At 48.8% G+C, this 19,866-nt stretch overlaps 1 protein-coding gene across 6 annotated transcripts in view; it reads right to left on the reverse strand.

The window, feature by feature from the left end:
* Positions 1 to 19,866, reverse strand: part of PC (pyruvate carboxylase) — a 242,256-nt gene that overhangs the window by 148,538 nt on the left and 73,852 nt on the right. Inside the window, exon 1 of one of the 6 annotated variants that reach the window (XM_050960410.1) lies at positions 11,347 to 11,435. The exons of the other annotated variants lie outside the window; for them this stretch is intronic. The gene's annotated coding sequence lies outside the window, so the exon portion shown is untranslated. Of the gene's footprint in view, positions 1 to 11,346; positions 11,436 to 19,866 lie in introns of those variants that run through there. 6 annotated transcript variants of the gene reach the window in all.

A 19,866-nucleotide genomic window follows, 5' to 3' on the forward strand; every position in this document is an offset into this window, starting at 1 on the left:
TTTTGTTTTATCTTATTTTTCAGAGCTGCCAGTTAACCAAAAAAAAAAAAATCAGTTATTTGCCTAGATTTAGTTGGAAACCTTCTTCTCATTGCCAGCCTCAGTTCATTCCCATTTGTCCTTGTGCCAACATTGTCCATTAGCTTCAATAGCTCATCTCCCTCCCTCGGGTTAAGCTCTCTGATGTATTCCACTGATAATCTCCACTGACCTCCTGTATAACACAGGCTATAGGACAGCCCTGAATTAATTCCTGGTTGAACCAGAGCAGATCTGTGAGAAAAACATTCCGTCTCAATTTTAAAAAATTGCCAACGATGGAGAATCCACCACAGCCCTTGGGAAGTTGTTTCACTGGTTAATCCCCCTTTCTGGTACAAATTTGCGCTTTACTTCCCGTCTGAATTTGACTAGCTTCAACTTCCAGCCATTCGATCTTGTCAGACCTTTCAACAAAACTGCAATTTTTGATGGCAAACTGTCCCACTGAATTATTCTCTGAATTGCACTAGTGATCCAGGGCCTCGATTCAGATCAGGGTCCCATTGCACTAGGAGCTGTATAAACACATATAACTCCCAGGAGGGCTCTATTTCATTGCTGGGGCGTGGGGAAGGGTGCAGTTTTCAAAAGGGGCCAAGGAAATAAGAGCCTAACTCCCATCGATAGTCAACAGGAATTGGATATGAAACTCCCTCAGGTCCCTTTGGAAACTGTACCCTAAGGATAGGGCCCTACATTTTCAGTTTTAATTTTATTTAATTTTTCCTGGGAATTTATCAGTGTTTATTACCACAACAATAAAAACAGGTAAAAAACCAGTGCAAAAAACTATTAATAATTTTTCTGGTTAAATATCCGGCTTTATTTTGGTGGACGGAAAGATGGGGAAAAAGCATTCAATAGACTAAAACTTCGAATTCTGTTCATCAGTGTGGTTTGCTGCAGCACTAAAACAGAACTCAACACACAATGCCACCTCGGAGTTTAAGAAAATAATAGATCTCTAATCCCCAGATAAAGCTTTACATTGGAATAACCATTCGAATAACTTTACATTTGTTTATTGTGTCTTCTAGACTTCTACATAGACTTACTTCAACAGGCAGCTTTGTACATATATGCAGACCAATGTATTATCGTAACACATAGACCTCATGCAATGTATTGTATTTTCCTAATAAAACAAGCTATTTTTTATATATTTGAATGATACATAAATAGGGTTAAAAATCAGAAAAAAGTAAATAATACTTTTTATAAAATTCACGAATTTTTCAGTAAAAATCGGTTTAAACTGGAAATGAAAGGGCTTACTTAAAGAGCAGGGATCCCCATGGCGCAGATAAGGAAAGGGAAAAACAGTGAGTGATTAACACAAACTCAGCGTCTGAGCTGGGACTAGAACTCAGATGTCCTGGCCCCTTCTGCTCTGAGCACTCAACACCACTCCTCTTCCATACATCAGAATAGAACCCCAGAGTCCTGACTTCCATCCACAATCACTTGACTCAATCCCCTTCCCAGAGCCAGAGAGAGAAACCAGGAATTCTGACTCCCAGCCCTCCCCTACTGAAACCACCAGACCTCACACTGCCCTCCCAGAGCCAAGAATAGAACCCAGGAATCCTGACTCAGAGCACCCTCCTACTCTAAATACTAGACTCCACTCCCTTCCCATCAGGGCAGGAGTACTATGCGTTCCCTGCAGGGCGAGCTGGCATGTACACCAGTCCAGGCAGCAACGTGGACTGCCACACGGGTTGCCATATACCATTTTTCCAGTGAACTAATGAAGCAAAGGCGGAGCAGGAAAGAGGAGGAATCTCTGAACAGCTGTTCTTGCAAGTCACCTGCAGCCCCAGGGAGATGGTCTCATACTAGAGTTGCCAATTTAGGTTGGATGCATTCCTGGAGGTTTCATCACAGGACATAATCTTTAATTAAAGGTTACTCTTTAATTCCTGGAGACTCCAGGACAATCCTGGAGGGTTGGCAATTCTACCTCATGTGGGCTGCCGTACTGCACGCCTGCTCAGCTGCACCAATCTCATTAGAGCACAGGCCATTATCCCCCATCGCCCCCAGGCTGAACAGAGCCACACCGCTGGTCCTTGTGATGCCTTTTTCCATTAGTGAAGAACCTTGCGTACCCCGCCCCCAACGCCCAAATGAGTCCAACTCAGCATGTATCCAAGCTGAGCTCATGGTGCCGCTGGGTGACAATGTTCTGACAGATTCAGACAGTCTAATGCTGTGGCCCTCCAGTCCGATCTCCTGCGTACCACAGGCTATAGGCCAGCCCTGAAACAATTCCTGGTTGAACCTGAGCGGAAAAACATCCAACCCCGATTTACAAATTGTCAGTGATGGAGAATCCACCCCAGCCCTTGGGAAGCTGTTCCCATGGTTACTTACCCTCATTGGTTAAAATGTGCTCCTTATTTCCAGTCTGAATTTGTCTCCTATGCTGGTGACAACGTCCAGGTGTTGGATCTTGCCAGACCTTTGTCTGGGACACCGAAGAGCCTATTATCAAGTTCTCAAACATTGCTCCCCTCAGCAACTCCCACCATCACAGGGGCCTCACAACAGTTTAGTCTCGTAAGGACTGAAATGCTTTGGTTTAACCAAAGTCCCTGGGCTCCCGTGTGAGGCCCATCATCCTGGAGCGCCCCTCACAATAACATCTAGCATTACAGTGCTCTGCCTCAGTGTCCCTTTAGTCAGCCTTTGGCCTATTCCTGCTGTAGCAGTGATTTGCCACTGTAGATATGACTTGGCCCTCCAGCCACGCTATTAATATAAGTCCATCCTGTCTGGGGTACCCAAATCCAGCTCTAACTGGTCAGGCCCTAAGCTGGCTACTCCCAGCTGGTCTCTTCCAAGTCTCCTTGTCTGGCTCCATCTGGGCCAGCCGCAAACTCTTTTCACACTGAACAAAACTCATTGGACTCGCACTCTTCTCTTCAGAGTCGCAGGTCCCAGGGCTGCCCCAGGAGTCCCTCAGGAGAACTCAGACAAAACCAAACACTTCTGAAACATCTTCTGCCCCCTCTGGGCTTGAACCTCATGTCCCCCTCCTAGACTTCTCTTCAGCTCCCTGTTCCTCTACGACAACACTAGCCCCAGGACGAACTCCCTGGAGCTGCTCCAGCTCCAGCTCAGCCTAGCCGCTTTCCTCCTCAGCCACCCCCTAACTGCTGGCCCTGTCTCCTTTTCAGTCCCACACCCAGCATAGACATAGCAGGGAACGGCTAACTGAGCAAGGCCTGCTGGCCCTTAAAGGGTCAGGCCTCCCTTTTACAGCTCAGTCTAGGGGTAACTGGGTGAAATTCAGGGGCCCTGCGCTATACAGGAGGCCCCTGAATTTCACCCAGTTACTCTTAGACTGGATGATCTCATGCAGGGGTCTCAAACTCAAATGACCACGAGGGCCACATGAGGAATAGTACATTGGGCCGGGGGCACATTACTGACACCTCCCCCCCCCCGCTGCCCTCAGCTCCGCCACCACCCCACCCCTTCCATGAGGCCCTGCCTCTTCCAACCCCTTCCCCAAAATCCACACCCCAACTCCGCCCTCTCCCTGGCCTCAGGGGGTGCAGGAGGGGTGTGGGGTGTGGCAGACGCTCAGGGCAGGAATTTGGGGTGTGGAGTACAGGAGGGATGAGGAGTGCAGCAGGGGGTCAAGGCAGGGGGTCGGGGTGCAGCAGGGGGCTTAGGGAAGGGAGTTGGGGTGTGGGGTGCAGGAGGGGCAAGGGGTGTGGCAGGGGGTCAGGGCAGGGGATTGGGGTGCAGGAGGGTGCAGCAGGGGGCTCAGGGCAGTGGGTTGGGGTGTGGGGTGCAGGAGGGGTGAGGGGTGCAGCAGGCGGCTCAGGGCAGGGGGCTGGGGTGCAGGATGTGACAAGGGGCTCAGGGCAGGGGTTCGACTGCAGGAGGGGTTCAGGGGGCAGGCTCTGGCCTGGCACACACTGGGAGCAGGGCAGGCTCCCTGCCTGTCTGCCCTGCCCCTCGTGTCACTCTGGGAAGTGGCTGGAAGGTGAGGAAGGAGAGGAGCAGGGGTGTGTGTTGCTGTTGCTTCAGGCACCGCCCCCAGCATCTCCCATTGGCTGGAAACAGGGAACTGTGGGCAATGGGAGCTGCTGGGGGTGTTGCCTGAAGCAACAGCAACACACACCCCTGCACCCCTCCTTCCCCAGGTTCTGTCCGCTTCCCGGAATGGCGCGGGGGCAGGGGAGGCAGAGTGCAGGATTATTATTCATTCACAATTATATTGCAGCTAGGGACGTAAACAGTGTTTTAAAAAAGTAACCATTTAAACGTTTAACCGTTAACAAGTTCACAACCTAGCCACGGGAACTTGGGGTGCGGGGGTGCTGCAAAAGCCCAATGTTTTACACGGGGTCCCGGCTGCCAGCCCCACGCCTGCCCCAAGCCTCGGTCCCGTTACCTTTTACTGAATACATTACCAGTAAGATTGATGCTTATCAGTTAACTGGTTAACATTTTACATCCCTAATTGCAACAACGCCTACAATACAACCAGGTCAAGGTCTGGCTGTGTTAGGCACTGTACAAACAGAGGGTGAATGACAGTCTCTGTCTCAAAGAGCTAATGAGCTAAGCAGACAAAGGGTGGGAGGGGAAACTGAGGCAGACAGCAAGGTAGGGACTTGCCCAAGATCACAGGGAAACCTAGGATACAACGCAGGCGTCCTGATTTCCAATTTAGTGTCCTGTCCACTAGACTCAGAACACACTGTAACTACTGGCTTATGCTACAGCCCAGACTGCTTTGTAGATGTTACAAAGAAATGCCTAGCTACTGACACAGGAGGCAAGAATTAATGGATGGACGAGATTAAATGAGTGAGTCATCATGGAAGGTAGAAATGTGGCTACGGCTACCAAAATGACCACATGTGCACAATTCCTAGCCCATATATAGCATCGATCACATTAACCAGAACTGTCTGAAAAACTAATTTTTCCTTTCATGGACATTTTGGAATTTTGTTTTGAATCTAAACAAATGTCAGAATATCAATAATTTTCCAGAAGTTTCAAATGGGAAAAACTAACATGGAAAACCTTGATATTTTCAATCAAAACTAAATGATTTAATGTTTTGTGCCTCATGGGAATTGTTTTTTGGGTGCCTAAGGCTCCCTTTCAATACAGGATGGGATCCTTGACCAGACTACATTTACCATGATGGGCTCCCCAACTGCTGAGCTGCCACAGACCGGTGCCTCATGGGAGCTGTAGTTTGGATGCCTCATGCTCCCATTCTTTTGTTAGCCAGGCTCACTGGTCGAACTGTATCTCCCACAAAGTACCATGATCTCCCCTCTTGGAGTGGGAAGGTGGTGCCTCATCGGAGCCCCTAGCAGTAGTGTCTCATAAGAGATGTAGTCTGGTTGGGCAGTCCAGCCCATACAGGAGAATGGGTCATGAGGCATTTAAACTACAACTCCCATAAGGCACTGCAGTAGCATTTCCAAATTCAACTATTTCATTTTTGGGTATTGTGGGTTTTGACGAACAGCTGAAATTTTCTTTGGTCAAAACCCCAATTTTCCATCAAAATCAAAAATCGTTTTGACAGAAAACGTTTGACTGGCCTGAGTTTTTCACATTAGGATTTTGCCACCTGGTGAAATTCTGCACCCTTTTTTCCTAGCCTGGCCGCAACTTTGGAGGGACGAAGATCATCGAAAACTGAGCAGAAGAGCAGCATGGAGCGGAGCAAAGGAACGCAAATAAAAGGCAGGTAAACAGAACTTTGAGCCAAATGCTGAGTTGCTATACAATTATCAGATCAAAGGCTCCCTTTAGCTCGCTAGCAGCTGGCTGGAAATGCACTGACATTTCCCATGAAGGACGTTATGGGGAAACAGACTGCAGGGTAATTGGGTATGGAGTGTTAACCTCTACACGCAAGCAAGAAGCAAAATTACATTCCACCAGAAGGGAAAGTCATTCAGAGCGATGCATGGTGCACTACATAGAGCACTGTGCTGTGATATAGGAGGCCTGGGTTTACCCTGGCTCTGCCACTGGTCTTGGGCATAATCCTTCCCCGCTCTCTATGTCTCTGTTTCCCCTGCCCTCTTTTGTCTAGTTAGATCGTGAGCTCTCTCCTCTCCCTCACTGCGAGTCTGTGCAACACCTGACAAAGGGGCACCCTGGTCCCAGCTGGCTGATTGCCTGCTCTAGGCGTCTTCTTTCCATGCTGCCGTTGAGTCTCGTCCAGGCCCAAAATCGCCACCACTACGAACGTCTACTGAGGTGCATGTGAACAGAAATCGTTCCCACTGATGGCTCTTTGCTTCCCCAGCTACACACGTTGCTCCCATTTCCAACTGATAGGTGTTAAATCAGTCTGGTGGCAGCAAAGCCAGGTCCCATTTCCAATCTAACTAACAGCTCATCTATGCAAAACGCAGCACCAAAAGAGATGCATAGATTTTCTGGCCAGAAGGGACCATTACAATCAGCTGTTCTGACTTCCTGTATGACACAGGCCAGAGAACCTCACCTAGCCATTCCTGTATCAAGCCCATATGTTCTGTTTGAGCTACAGCGTATCTTCCAGAAAGACGTCAAACCTTGATTTATAGATCCCCAAGGGATGGAAAATCTATCACATCCCTGGGTCAGCTGTTCCAGTGGTTAATCTCCCTCCATGTTAAGAATTTTCACTTTATTTCCAGTCTGAATTTGTCCAGCTTCAGCATCCAACTACTGGATCTCAACCTGCCGTTTTCTGTTGGCTGAAAGAGCCCTGCTCTCTGAAATCTCCTTCCCCTGCCGGTACTTAGAGACTGGGCTTGAGTCACCTCTTAACCTTCTCTTGGATAAACTAACTACATTGAGCTCCTTAAGTTTCTCACTATAAGGCAGGTTTTCCAGAGCTTGGATCATTCTTGTAGCTCTTTTCTGAACCCTCTTCTATGGCCCAAAGTGCAGACACCAGAAAAGGACACAGTTTTCCTGTAAAGGTCTCACCACTGCTATACTGGAAAACATGCCAGAGAGTGACAGACTCCAAGAGCTCAATCTAGTCATCTGAGCAAACCGAAGGCAGAGGGGTGATTTGATCCCAGTCTATAAGTACGGTACCTACATAGGGGACAGAAATTTGATAATAGGCTCTTCAGTCCAGCAGCCAAAGAGCTAACAACTCCCAAGGGCTGGAAGCTGGAGCTAGACAAATTCAGCCTGGAAATAAGGGACAAATTTTAACAGTGAGGGGAATTAACAATTTTTCAGGGGCTGTAGTGAGTTCCCCAATCACTGGGCATTTTGAAATCAGGACTGTATGTTTTTCTAAGAGAGACGCTCTAGGAATTAGTTAGGGCAGTCCTGTGACCTGTTATACAGGCGGTCAGACTACCAGGTCACAGAGGTCCCATCTGGCCTTGGATCTATGAATCTATATACAGAAGTGATGACACCGTCCTCTTCTGACTTAATATTCCCCTGCTGGCCCACCTCAGGTTTGTGTTATATCTCTAAGGGTTGGTCTACACCTAAAGCCTAGGCTGACCTGGCTCTGTCACTCAGGGGTGCAAAAGTGGTCCCTTCTGGTCTTAACCTCTATGAATTCTGCTGTTCACCTAGCTACCGCCTCTCTGGGAGGTGCATTTACTACAGCAAGAACCACTTCCATTGGTGTAGCAAGTGTCTAGACTACAACACTGCACATTGCACAGTCCCTGAGCTCAGGGCCCTCGCTGTGCCGAGCGCTGCACAGGCACCAGCCGAGATTGGGGCCCTTACTGCACTAGGCACTGCACAGACCCCGACTGAGATCAGGGCCCCCATTGTGCCGGGCACTGCACAGACCACAAGTGAGAGACAATCACTGCCTCGAGGAGCTCAAAGTCTACATAGAGGAAGGGCGTGTTGTGCATTTTTGCTCTTTAGGTAACAGCAATACGAAGAAACCCAGAGCAGAGCTAGCTCCCAAATAACCAAGATTACTCACCTCACACACATGCCAGGTACATTACTGCTCTGGTTGCCTTCAGCAGCTTTTAAACAATGTAACACAGTGAGCACCCCCACTAGATGGTTCACAAGCTATTCCTAAATAGCTACAGGAGAAGGAAGGAAACTGAGGCACAGAGAAAGGAAGTGATTTGCTTAAGGTCACATAACAGGTGAGGAGCAGAGCTGGAAACAGAATCTAAATGTCCAGCCCTCATTCCCCTCCTTTCCAAGCCAGGCATAGAACCCAACCCAGGCATCCTGATTCCCAGGCCAGTGGGAATACAGTGCCCATCACCCAAAGCACTTATGAATCCCCACTCTCGGGAGGAGGGAAATTGGAGACCCGAAGGGATTTCACAGACATACAACAGGTAAGGAACAGACTCAAGGACTCCTGACCCCCAACCCTCCTGTTTTACCCCACCAGACCCCATTCCCCTTCCAGAGCTAGGAGGGGAACCCAGGAGTGTTGAGTCTTCCTCTAACCCCCAGCTCACGCTCCACCTCCCTAAACCAGGGCTAGAACCCAGGCACCCTGGTGTCCTACCCACTGACCTTATTGGTTCTTCTCCCTGCTGTGCGTCCCACAGGTAACTGTTCAATTAGCCAAGAGGCCAGGAGTCAGGGCATAGCCAGGCTGCTCTTCCCCTGTATCAGAACCAGGAAATGTATCTACTGTGAGATTCGCTCTGAGGAGGAAGAGACGTCAAGGCAGCGCCTGCCCTGGCTGGATGTCCCTGATCACCTGTGTCTTTATACACAAGCTGTGATAGCCCCCCTGGAGTGATGCCAGGCTGGTGGGCTGGAAAAGCCGCCTGCACTTTGACAGCGATTGCTCAACAAATAAACACACTCGCCTGGAGGGTGGGTAGGAGTCAGAGCGTGGAAGGTCCAGTTCATCGCCCCCTCATGAGCCTGCCTGGAGGCCTAAAGCCCCAGGGATGGGTGTTCTCGGAAGGGAACAGATGCACTTAGGGAGAGGTGGTGTGGGTAGGGCAGTGGTCTGGGAGTCAGGCAGGACTCCTGGTTTCCATCCTCAGCTCTGAGAGTGGAGTGGGGTCCAGTGGGTGGAGCAGGGGGTTGGGAGCCAGGATTCCTGGGTTCTATTCCCAGTTATAGGAAGAAAGGGGTTCTAAGGGTGGGGGTGAGACACCTGAGTTCTAGTCGAAGCTCTGGAAGGGTTGGAGGAGTGTAGTGGGTTAGAGCAGTGGTGGGCAGCCTTGGGTTAAGAGCTCAGATTTAGGGGATCTTGGTTCAGGTTCTGGCTCTGCCACGGACTCTCTGTGGGACCTTGGCCAAGTCACTTCATCTATCCTGTGCCTCAGTGTCTACCTCCCATCCCACCACACAGTCCTTCCTTTCTCTCTCCTTTTTAGACTATAAGCTCTCCAGGACAGCTGTCTCTCACTAAGCATCTGCACAGCACTCGGCATGATGGAAGCCCCAGTTTCGGTCGGGATCTGTGCAGCACCTGGCACAGTGGGGCCCCAATCTCAGCTGAGGTCTTTAGATACTACTTTAATTCACCTAGTAATCAAGAGACTGCCTGCCAATGTCTGTCTGTACATCTCCTAGCACCATGGAATCCCAATCCTGATTGGCATCTCTCAGCACTACCGGTTTATAAATAACAAACAGCACTCATAACCTCATTGGACCAAACCCACCTGCTATTGTTCTGAGCCAGCTCGCAACATCCCGGTAAGATAAATACACCGGGAACATTTCCCTGCAAAATCAGATGCTGACATGCAGACAGCAAGCTGAATACTCAAGCCCTCATCAAAGGGAAATATTCAGCTCTTCCCTCTCATCCCATTTGCTGTACCCACCAGCGTCTAAAAGGTGCTACCCATTCAGAGGGGAGATTCCTACAGGGGGTAGGCCATGTGGACAGAACTGAGAACCAGTGGGAATGAGTGAATCAGGTATCGAATGCCAAGACGTGATGCTAATGTCGCATGGTTAAATCTCACACTCGGGACACGGCTGCATGAAGCCTTCCTGCAGAAAGCTCAATCCCCGTGTTGTGCAGCTGCTGTTTTCCATCATACGTGTTTGCAACGGGAATAAATAAAGCTTCACTGGACAGTAAGGAAAGACAGGGGAATAGAAAACACTAAGAAGGCGCAGTCTTGGTCATCACACAGACTGGGACCTAACCAAAAAAAATAAAATAATAACAACAATAATAATAATAAAATCACATCTTAAGGCCAGCAAGGGACAGTTTGGGAGTAGACAGATTGGGACTACATATCGGTGGGGTCAAGTGGCTAGGGGCTGGCAGTCAGGACCCCTGAGTTCTGTTCCCAGCTCTGGGAGAGGAGCAGGGATCTAGTGGATTGGAGTGAGCAAATGGGAGTCAGGACTCCTGGGTTCTATTCCTGTGGCATTCAGCGATTGCTCAGTGCTTCAGGAGCTTACAAGAAAACTGCTTTATTCTGTGTCTGGTTTCAGCTGGCTGTGCATAGTAAGAGCTTCACAGTGCTCGCCCAGAATCTGTCTGGGAAGTTCAATCCTTAAAGGCACAGACCTTCATACCACAATTCCCAGCTTTGGAGGGGAGTAGGGTATAGTGGTTAGAGCATGACAGGCTAAGAGTCAAGGCTCCTGAGTTCTATTCCTGGCTCTGTTAATATGTGATCCTGGGCAAGTTCCTTCGCCTCTCTGTGCCTCAGTTTCCCCTACCACCCTTTGTCTCTTTTGATTGTAATCTGTTTGAAGCAGGCAATGTATTTGTGTCTGTGCAGCACCTGTTACCATGGGGATCTTGGCTAGGCCTCTGTAGTGGTCAGCATTATAAGAAAAACATGCCCGTTTAAGGTGCATCAAGTTGTACATCAAATATTTTAATTGTTTGCATTACAGCAGCAGTTACAGAGATTGGGGCCCCTGTCAGACCAGGTGCTGCACCAACTCCAAGCGGCATCAGGACACACACTAGGCTGGAAGCTGCACAGATTCCAACCAAGATCAGGGCCCCAGCTGGCTGGGTGCTGCACATACCCCAAATTGAAATTAGGGGCCCAGATGTGCACAGCAGAGACATTCAGTGAGAAGCAGTCCCTGACTCAAAGAGTTCACAGTCTAAAGGAAAAGACAGACAAAAGAAGGATTGATTGGGGAAACTGAGGCACAGAAAGGTGAAGGGAAGTGCCCAAGGTCAGCAGATGAGCTGGGATAGAATCCAGGTATCCTGACTCTCAACCCAAGGCCTTAGTCTACTAGATAACACTGCTTCTTCCAATGCCGTGGGCCAGCAGTATCCAAGAGGATCTTGCTCTGCTCTCAGCTATGGCCCTTGTTAGTGACACAAGTAACAGCACTGAGTCTTTTTCCCACCTTAGCCCTTGTACTCGACACCTTTCCAGCGGGACGTGAAATCCATTCTGAGTGTACAACACACCACTCAACACGCAGCCGGCAGCACGAAAACTCTGCCCCTTCTCCTCCCTGCGGAGCTGCACTAGACAAGACTCGTGACCTACTTTCTCTGCAAGAACACCCGTGCTGAGCGATGAAAGAGAGACATGCCAGTGTCGGGAGAAGATCGCTTGAAACAGAGTCAAGCCGACAAACGGAGATGGCCTCAGCTTGTTAATTGCTCCCTGATCTGATCAGAAGTGGAATTATAATTAAACAGCAAATGCAAGATCTGAGGACTTGTCTTAAAAAAAAAAAAATCCAACCCACCAACCTGAAAATGGTGTGTTCTTACCATGTAGCAGCTAATACCTAGGGAAAATCCAGCATGGACAAGGTAGTTTTTAGTTTTCGCACATGGTGTGACTTGGTCCCAATCTGTAAGGACCCACACACAGAACAGAAATTTGATAATCGGCTCTTCAATCTAGCAGACAAAGATCTAACAAGATCCAGTGGCTGGAGGTTAAAGCAAGATAAATTCAAACTGGAAACGAGGTGCCAATTTATAACAGTGCAAGGAATAAATCACTGGAACAACTTCCGGACTCTCAGGGCACATCTACACTACAAAATTAAGTAAGTTGACATACAGCCACCGCAATAATTACATTGATTTTTAATATTCACACTATGATCCTTCTGTTGGCCGCGCACGTTCTCATCTGGAGGGCTTGCACTGATTGAACTGTCAGTGTGGGGCCCCGACAGCCCAGAGCCCTGCCACCCAGGCCCCATTGTCAGCACTTGGGAGTGGGGCTCCAGGCTGTCAGCCCCCAGGGCCTGACAGCCAGAACAGTCAACTCAGTCTCTACGCTGACACTGCGTCGACCTAACTACACTGACCTAAGCTCTATGCCTCTCTCTTGTGTGCAGTTATTAGGTCAATGTAGTGGGCGACTTATATTGGCAGGAGCAACACTGTAGTGTAGACGCTTACAGAGCTAAGTCGAGGGAAGTTGCATTACATCGACCTAATTCTGTAGTGAAGACCAGGCCTGGGTCACTGGCAATTTTTAAATCAAGATGAGATGCTTTTCTGAAATAGCCGCTCTTGCTCAAACAGGAATTAATTCAGGGCAGTTTTATGGCCTGTGTTCTACAGGTCACCTATATCAGGGGTCCCCAACGCGGTGCCCACGGGCGCCATGGCGTCCGCAAGGGCATCTAAATGCGCCCACGTCCTGTCCGGCGGTCAAGCATCCGTTGAAATGCTGCTGAAATGCTCGACCACCACGACGGTCCTTCGTCTGGCACCCGCCAGACAAAAAGGTTGGGGACCACTGACCTAGATGATCACAATGGTCCCTACTGGCTTTATACTCTATTAATCTATGGTAGCAGGTCAAGCTCAACTTCAGCCTTCCCCCAGGGGTTACCACAACCTGCTACCACGTGTGAAAGCTACAGACTGCCTTGGACTGGACCACAGTTTTAATTACCACATCTTAGCAAACATGGGAAGAAAACTCCTTTGTTTCTAGTGTGGATGCAACCAATGGTGCTGATCAAAATGTTTTCTCCAGAAAGGCTTTTCTGACAGAAAGTGGGTTTTTCGTCAAAATGGAAATCTCCATAGAAAATACCCATCGTGTATGACATCATTTGGGTTCTTGGGGGGAAAAAAAAACATCAGTTTTCAGTAAGTGAATTTTTTTTTTCAATATTTAGCTAAAAATTTTCAGTCTTCCAATAACCAAGTTTCATTTTTAAATTTTTCCCAATAACCACAATATTTTGCTGTTCAGTTTCCCAATAACAGGAATGTTTGATTTCTTGGATTTCCAACAGCTGAAAGATTTTGCTGTTCAATTTTTTAGGAAGAGCTCTAATGTGGAGGGAAAATTTGCCCCCATCTGCTACTGCAGGGTTCATACATCTTCCAGGGACGCATGTGAGATGCTGGCACAAATGGGCCAGTCCTCTGATATTGATGCTAACCTTCCAGATCCTCTCTTCTTTTCACAGCTCTGCTCTGAGTGCATTAAGAAAGAAGGGCTGCTAAGGTTTGTTGTCCGTTTGCTTGGTTTTGGACCTTGCTAATATTTACCCATCCATTTATGTTTTGCTTCTCCAGCACAAAGCACAGAGCGGGAAATATCACCCTGATCATGCTGCCTGCCAAGATGCACCCCTTGGGAGTAATCTGGCTCCATCGGAGGCTTGTGTGTGCTGAGTTTTTTCCACAGAGGCGTGGTTACTGGTAATATTACAGTAGCACCTACAGGCCCCAGACCAAGATCAGGGCCCCCAGCTCACAGACCCTGACTGAGATTAGGGTCCTCAATGTGCTGAGCACTGCCCAGACCCCAACTGAGATCGGAGCCCTCGCTGCACCAGGCGCTGCCCAGACCCCAGTGGCCCATCGGTTTAGATATCACTTCTCCAGTAAGGAGCGCTGATTGGGGAATCTCACCCTGCTCAAGTTGTCTGCAGACACATCCCCCTTTGGAGTAATCTGGCTTAACAGAAAGCTTGTGTGTAGTGAGGTTTTTTGCAGTGCCATGGCAATTAGTTATGGTAGTGCCTAGAGGAAAGCTGCATATTTGGGGAGAGTTTCAGCCGAACTGGTTCAGCTCTTTCCAAGAATGAGGTCAGGGAATATGTTGTTGTGCTCATGTTTAAAAAAAAAAAAAAAAAAAGGCCTGGCACATCTTTTCTTTGAAAAGATCTAATGTCTCCATGTTTTAGAGCAGGGACTTGAAATTTGGCCACGGGCTGGCCTTGGGCTCCGGGAGGTATCTTGTGCTGTGCCCCAGGAAAATCTGCCCAAATCTGGGCCACGTGATAAGCCTTTGGAAAATCTCATTGTATATAATTTTCTCATGTCCCTTCTTATTTCTATCCTTCCTAGCTATGCCAATCTCTTCAATATCTCTTCACAAAAGAGTTTTCTAAGCCCTGGATCAATAGGGAAAAAGCATTCTCGCCTGTTTGCTAAAAGCAAATATGGGAAACCTGCCAGCATTATCTGCTCCTAAGAGATAAAGTGGAGCTGGCTCTTCTAAAGGTTCAGGGACTCTGCGCATGGAGGTAACAGCAACAAGCAACAGTGGCTCTGAGACGCTAAAAATGCCAGAAAGATGGCAACTTTTGTTGCATGCAGTTAGCTACTGAAATCTCTTGGTGGATTCCAAATAATTCTATAGCAGGGGGTAATGGGCCGGGAGCCAGGACTCATGGGTTCTGTTCCCAGCTCCAGGAAGGGAATAGGACCTAGTGGTTAGAGCGGGGGGTGGCCCAGAAGTCAAGACTCTTTGTTCTATCCCCAGCTCAAGATGGGAGACAAATCTAATGGTTAGAGCAAGGCAGGGACAGGGAGTCAGAACTCCAGGGTTCTGCCCTTGCCTCAAGGAGAGGAATCTAGTGATTGGGGAAATCTAGTGGAATCTCTGCAGATTCAGGCAGGCAGTGCTCAGGGCAGCTCCCCACCCTCACAGCAATCAGCTCATGTTCTTTACAGTCTCAGGAAGGCATTGCTGTGTTAGTGATACTTGGGGCAACTCTCCCAGGTTGGAGCAATCAGCTCTGGCTCTCTGCAGACTCAGCCAGGTGACTTATACCTAGGTAACATTTTCCAGCTTTTCTCTCCCACCACAAGAGCTAAAAACTGTCCATATTTTACTACATGGAAGCTGAGATTCTGCTGCAATCACATGACTCCAGGAGCCAGAGCTTGAGTCAGCAGCTTATAGCACCTTTGCATCAATCCAGCCCTGCCCACCAGATCTGGCTGCAAAGTGAGTCAGCAGAAGAGCTCTGCACCATCAACCAACACCTTTACAAAACCCAGATACCCTGTCCTGAAGAGCTATGCAAATACACGCTCTTACACTACAGCATGAGCCCATCAATTGGTGAGCTCAACACAGGGATAACTGGGTGAAATTTAATAGCTTGTGATAGACAGATCAGACCAAGATAATCTACCCTAACAGCTTTAAACTTTATGAATCTATGACAGCCACCCACAGTCTCCCTTTGTGGCCTGCGCGCAGTTTTAACTGCACAGCTCCCCCCTCTGCCCGCTCCCCAAACATAAATTAGCAAGAGTACAAGCAGATGCTCCAATTACCAATGCAAATTGCCAACCATTTCGAGTTGAAATTTACAATGCCTCCGAAGACATCAGTAACCAAGGCAATAAAATCCAGGCTTTATAGTATTTTAATAATTCTTGCGCTCCCAAAAAATCACCCTCTGTTAGTAGAGGTTGCAGCTCAGATTCATGACTGACCGGCTGTGTAATACCATGCTGAGGGAGCCAGCTGGGCTTAATGGTGTAATAAGCATGCATTTGTTGCTGCTAAAACGGCACACAATTGGGACTGTCAACAGGCCGCTCACTTAAGGTGGATTTTTTCATAACTGATTTTTTTTTTCCAGTGTGAAAGTGAGCCTCAAGGTGATCAGGAAAAAAAAGAGCTTATTTTTCCCAAAATCTGGACAGTAAAGTGTGCACAGGTACTGTGGGGCAGCCAGGGGGGACTCACTGTCACACGAGCATGGGGATGTATCCACATGAACGTGTTACTGATCTAACTCCTGTCTAGATTGGATCTCAGGGATTGCCAGACTGGAGCTGAGCCGGGGTCCATCTGGTTGGGTACCCTGTCTCAGTCAATGGCTTGCACCAGATGCCTCAGAGGAACGTGCAAGAACCCCACAACAGCATATGGGGGATAATCTGCCCCAAAAGTGGGTCTCAGCCTGGTCTCTGCTTGGCCAAGCTTGTGAAAGCCTTTCACTCAATGGCACTTCTCTGTCTGTTAATCCTTCTGTCTGTAACATGATAACCTTTCAACACCACAGCCAATCAACTCCAGCATTTCAGGGAATGTTCCAGGCACCCGTAGCCACTATGGATTTTGGGGGAAATGAAGGAGGAACATGGAGGACATATGAAGCCCCTACCAGCTCTTTAGCACAGCCTATAGCACCTCTGCAATGGCCCGTTGATCAAACAACTGGTTGATGGCACATTAGCAGCCTCCGGCATAACACCAGCCCATCCCACCAGTGGATCCTCCCCACAGAGTGCCTGGTGACACCCTGAATAACCCAGAGAGAAGGTAGAATGGGCATATGTGCACAGCCTCTGGCCTCTGGTATGAGGAATGGGGCAGACAGAACCACAGGCAAGTGGGGGTGAAATTGGAGAACTCTGTTATGGGAGGAGGGGGCCACACAGAGCCCCTGGCCTAGAGGGGGAAGGGATGATGTTGGGAAGAGTAATGACGGTTTACACAGACCCCCCATCACCGTGGGGCAAGAACAGGGGACCCTGGTATGGGTTCACACAGACCCCCTTGCATGGGGAGGGGAGGATGGAGGGCATACAGAGCCCCTGCCCTATGGGGGAAGGTGGTAATGGGGGCACACAGAGCCCCTGGCAGAAGGGAGGTTGGAGGACACAGATGCAGAGTCCCTGAAATAGAGGGGGATGTGAGGGTGGCCCCCAGGGGGCAGTGGGGGGAGGGGGAATGGAGGGATGCAAGGACTGACCCAAGCTACAAAGCATGGGACCAGCTCATACTTACAGGGAGGCTTATGCCCTGAAGCAGGAGGTTTAAAATCCCTTCCAGAATTTGTGTTACCTTCAACTATCCCAACTCTGGCTACTCTCCTTCTCCAGATCATTGTCCAATCCCCTTTTGACCTTGCTAAGATCTTGCCCCAATGACTTCTTGTGCCAAGGAGTTCCACAGGCTTGTTCCACATTGCCTGGGAAGGGGGGCGGGGATATTTCCTTCCCTCTGTCTTTGAATCTGTTGCTTTTTAATTTCACCAACTGCCCCTCTTGCTCTCTCTTGTGTTATCAGACAGGGAGAACGGAGGGTCCTGCTCTCCCATCTCTAGCTCAGTCATTATAGTGTAGGCTCCTATCATGTCCCCTTACCTCCGTCTCCTTTCTAAGGCAAGCAGCCCTGTAGCAGGGTGCTGGTGCAAAGGCACCTAGTTAGCCCCTGCTCAGCCAGCCCCAATCAGGGGAAATAGATTGGGGCTGGGGAGAGCCTGGGGCCTGGCCTTTAGAACTGGCTGCACCTGCGGGCCTGAGGGTTCAAGGGCTATAAAGGCTGGCTGGCAGCCAGAAGAAGGAGGGAATGGCCAGGGGGAAGGTCAGTCTCCAAACTCAGGGCAGACTCTGGGTGGAAGAGGAGATTGTAAGGGCTGCAAGCTGTATATAGTATTATCACTGGTGGTGGGAGAAATGTGTAAATAAAGCCACAGGTGCCGCAGAAGGAGAAGCCTCTCTGTGCTTTATTGGGGCAGCCAGTGGGGCCCAGGAAGAGAGGCGGGCAGAGGCCCTTGTTACAAACCCCTGTCTCTGCAATCAGATAAGTGTACTTGTCTGTGTGGTGTAAATGGGTAACGTGCACTAAGGACATACCAAGATGCCACCTCATTGATTTCCCCTGCAACGGAAAGTCAGCCTGCAAGGGCCCATTGTCTGTTACTATTTGGCAATGGGGCGACAATATTTTTGTACCACACCAGACTGACTGTGGCCTTCATGCAGCAGCCTGACACAAATCGTATTTAATAGCCCTGCTTGAGGGGGAGTCCTCAGGCAGAACATTGAGCTAAGGAGGCACTATTGCCTCACGGACAGGACACTGGAGGGGCGCCTCTCTCTGTAAATACCTACATGGGGAACAGAAATGTGATACTCGGCTCTTCAGTCTGGCAGCCGAAGGTCTAACAAGAGCCAAGAGATGGAAGTTGAAGCTGGATAAATTCAGACGGGAACTAAGGCCACATTATTAACAATGGGAGGAATAAACCATTAGAACAACTTCCCAAGGGCAGTGGTGGGCCTCTCCAGCACCGGCAGCAGCAATATGGAGATGGGATGTTTTTCTAAAAGATCTTCTCTAGTTCAGCCAGGAATTAAGTCAGGGCAGGCCGATGGCCCATTATACAGGAGCTCAGACTAGATGAACACAGTGTCCCTTCTGCCCTTAGAATCTATGAGACTTGAGTTCTATTCCTGGTTCTTCCCCGCACCTGCTGGGTGACTTTAGGACAGTCACTTCCCCGCTGTATGCCTCAGTTTCCCCACCTGTTAAATGGAGATAATAATACAGGCAGGGCCGGCTTTAGCAAGTGTGGGGCCCGATTTATCCTCATCCGGCAGCATTCTGGGTCTTTGGCAGCACTCAAGGACCGGCCCTTGAAATGCCGCTGAAGACCCGGAGCGACTGAAGGGCCTGCCGCCAAAATGCCATGAAGACCCCCCAGAGCGCCACTGGGTGAGTAAAACTTAAAAAGGCGCCAGCACGGGGCCCGATTCCAGGGAATCGGGCGAATCGGCCTAAAGCCGGCCCCGGATACAGGCTTCGTCTGTGTAGTGCTTTGAGAATAAAGGGTGACTAGCACTAAAGAAGAGCTAGGGAGTATTAGTGCATGAAAACCAGAATGCAAGACTAGTGAGAAACAACCGTGAAGCACACCAGTCGGCCCACACAGAGAATTGAGTCAGCGGGGGGCCTTTAAAATCATGTCAATTTCAGGCCTGGTTAGTTTCGCAGCTGGAAGCAATATTGCTGGCTCCTGCACTTTTACCATGAGCCTCAAAGTGTCTGGTATCTTCCTTAAATCCCATGCTCCCAGAGTCCTGGGATTACAAGCAAATCTCAGTTTCAACAGAAAATAATCAAATGTTTAGCCCTTACCCTGGCAGAGAAAGGCAAGAAAACGTGAGCCTTTCCAATCTTGTGATTGTTTCAGTCCTGAGTTTTTTCAATGCCTGGGGCTGGCAAAACCATGGGGGTGGGGGTATTTTTTTTTAAGCATTGATTTTTAAGCAGAAAGCATTCCTCAGGAACAAGACATCTGGAAGATTTTTTCAGCCTCCATCACAACAGCTCATCATTTCACGCTCTCACATTTCTGAACATGCTTTGCGGTGCTTTCAATGTGCCAGCCCACAGTGCCATCTGGAGCCCGTAGTGGGTGTCTCAGGCATTGTCATCTACCTTTATGACGACAGTTTGGCAGATGCCACACTAGTGATCAGCATGCAAAGAATGAGTTGCAGTGATAGCGATGTCTCCCCGCGGCTGAGCATCAACAACAAGAAGCTGCATAAAGATTAGATCACATAGAATGGACGGTCAGGGAAATTCCTTAGCGAGGCAGAGAGAACTAGGAGAAAGTTTTCAGCAGAAATTTTTCTTCCACCGAAAAAATGCACATTTGGAAACACTGGAACATTTTGCAAATTCGTGGTGGTTTTCCCAAATTGTTTCAATTGGAAAAAAACCCACAAACAAACAAAAATACCACCTCAAAATCCCGAAGTTTTGATTCGACAATTTCAAAAGGAAACATTTCAATTTTCCAGTTCAAAATGCCATTTTGGTTCAAAATTTCCTTTAATTTTATTTTGTAAAATGTTGTAGACTATTTTAAAATGTTCCAAATCAAACAAAGCTT

Source organism: Gopherus flavomarginatus, chromosome 6, assembly GCF_025201925.1.
Source record: "Gopherus flavomarginatus isolate rGopFla2 chromosome 6, rGopFla2.mat.asm, whole genome shotgun sequence".
Taxonomy (NCBI): domain Eukaryota; kingdom Metazoa; phylum Chordata; order Testudines; family Testudinidae; genus Gopherus; species Gopherus flavomarginatus.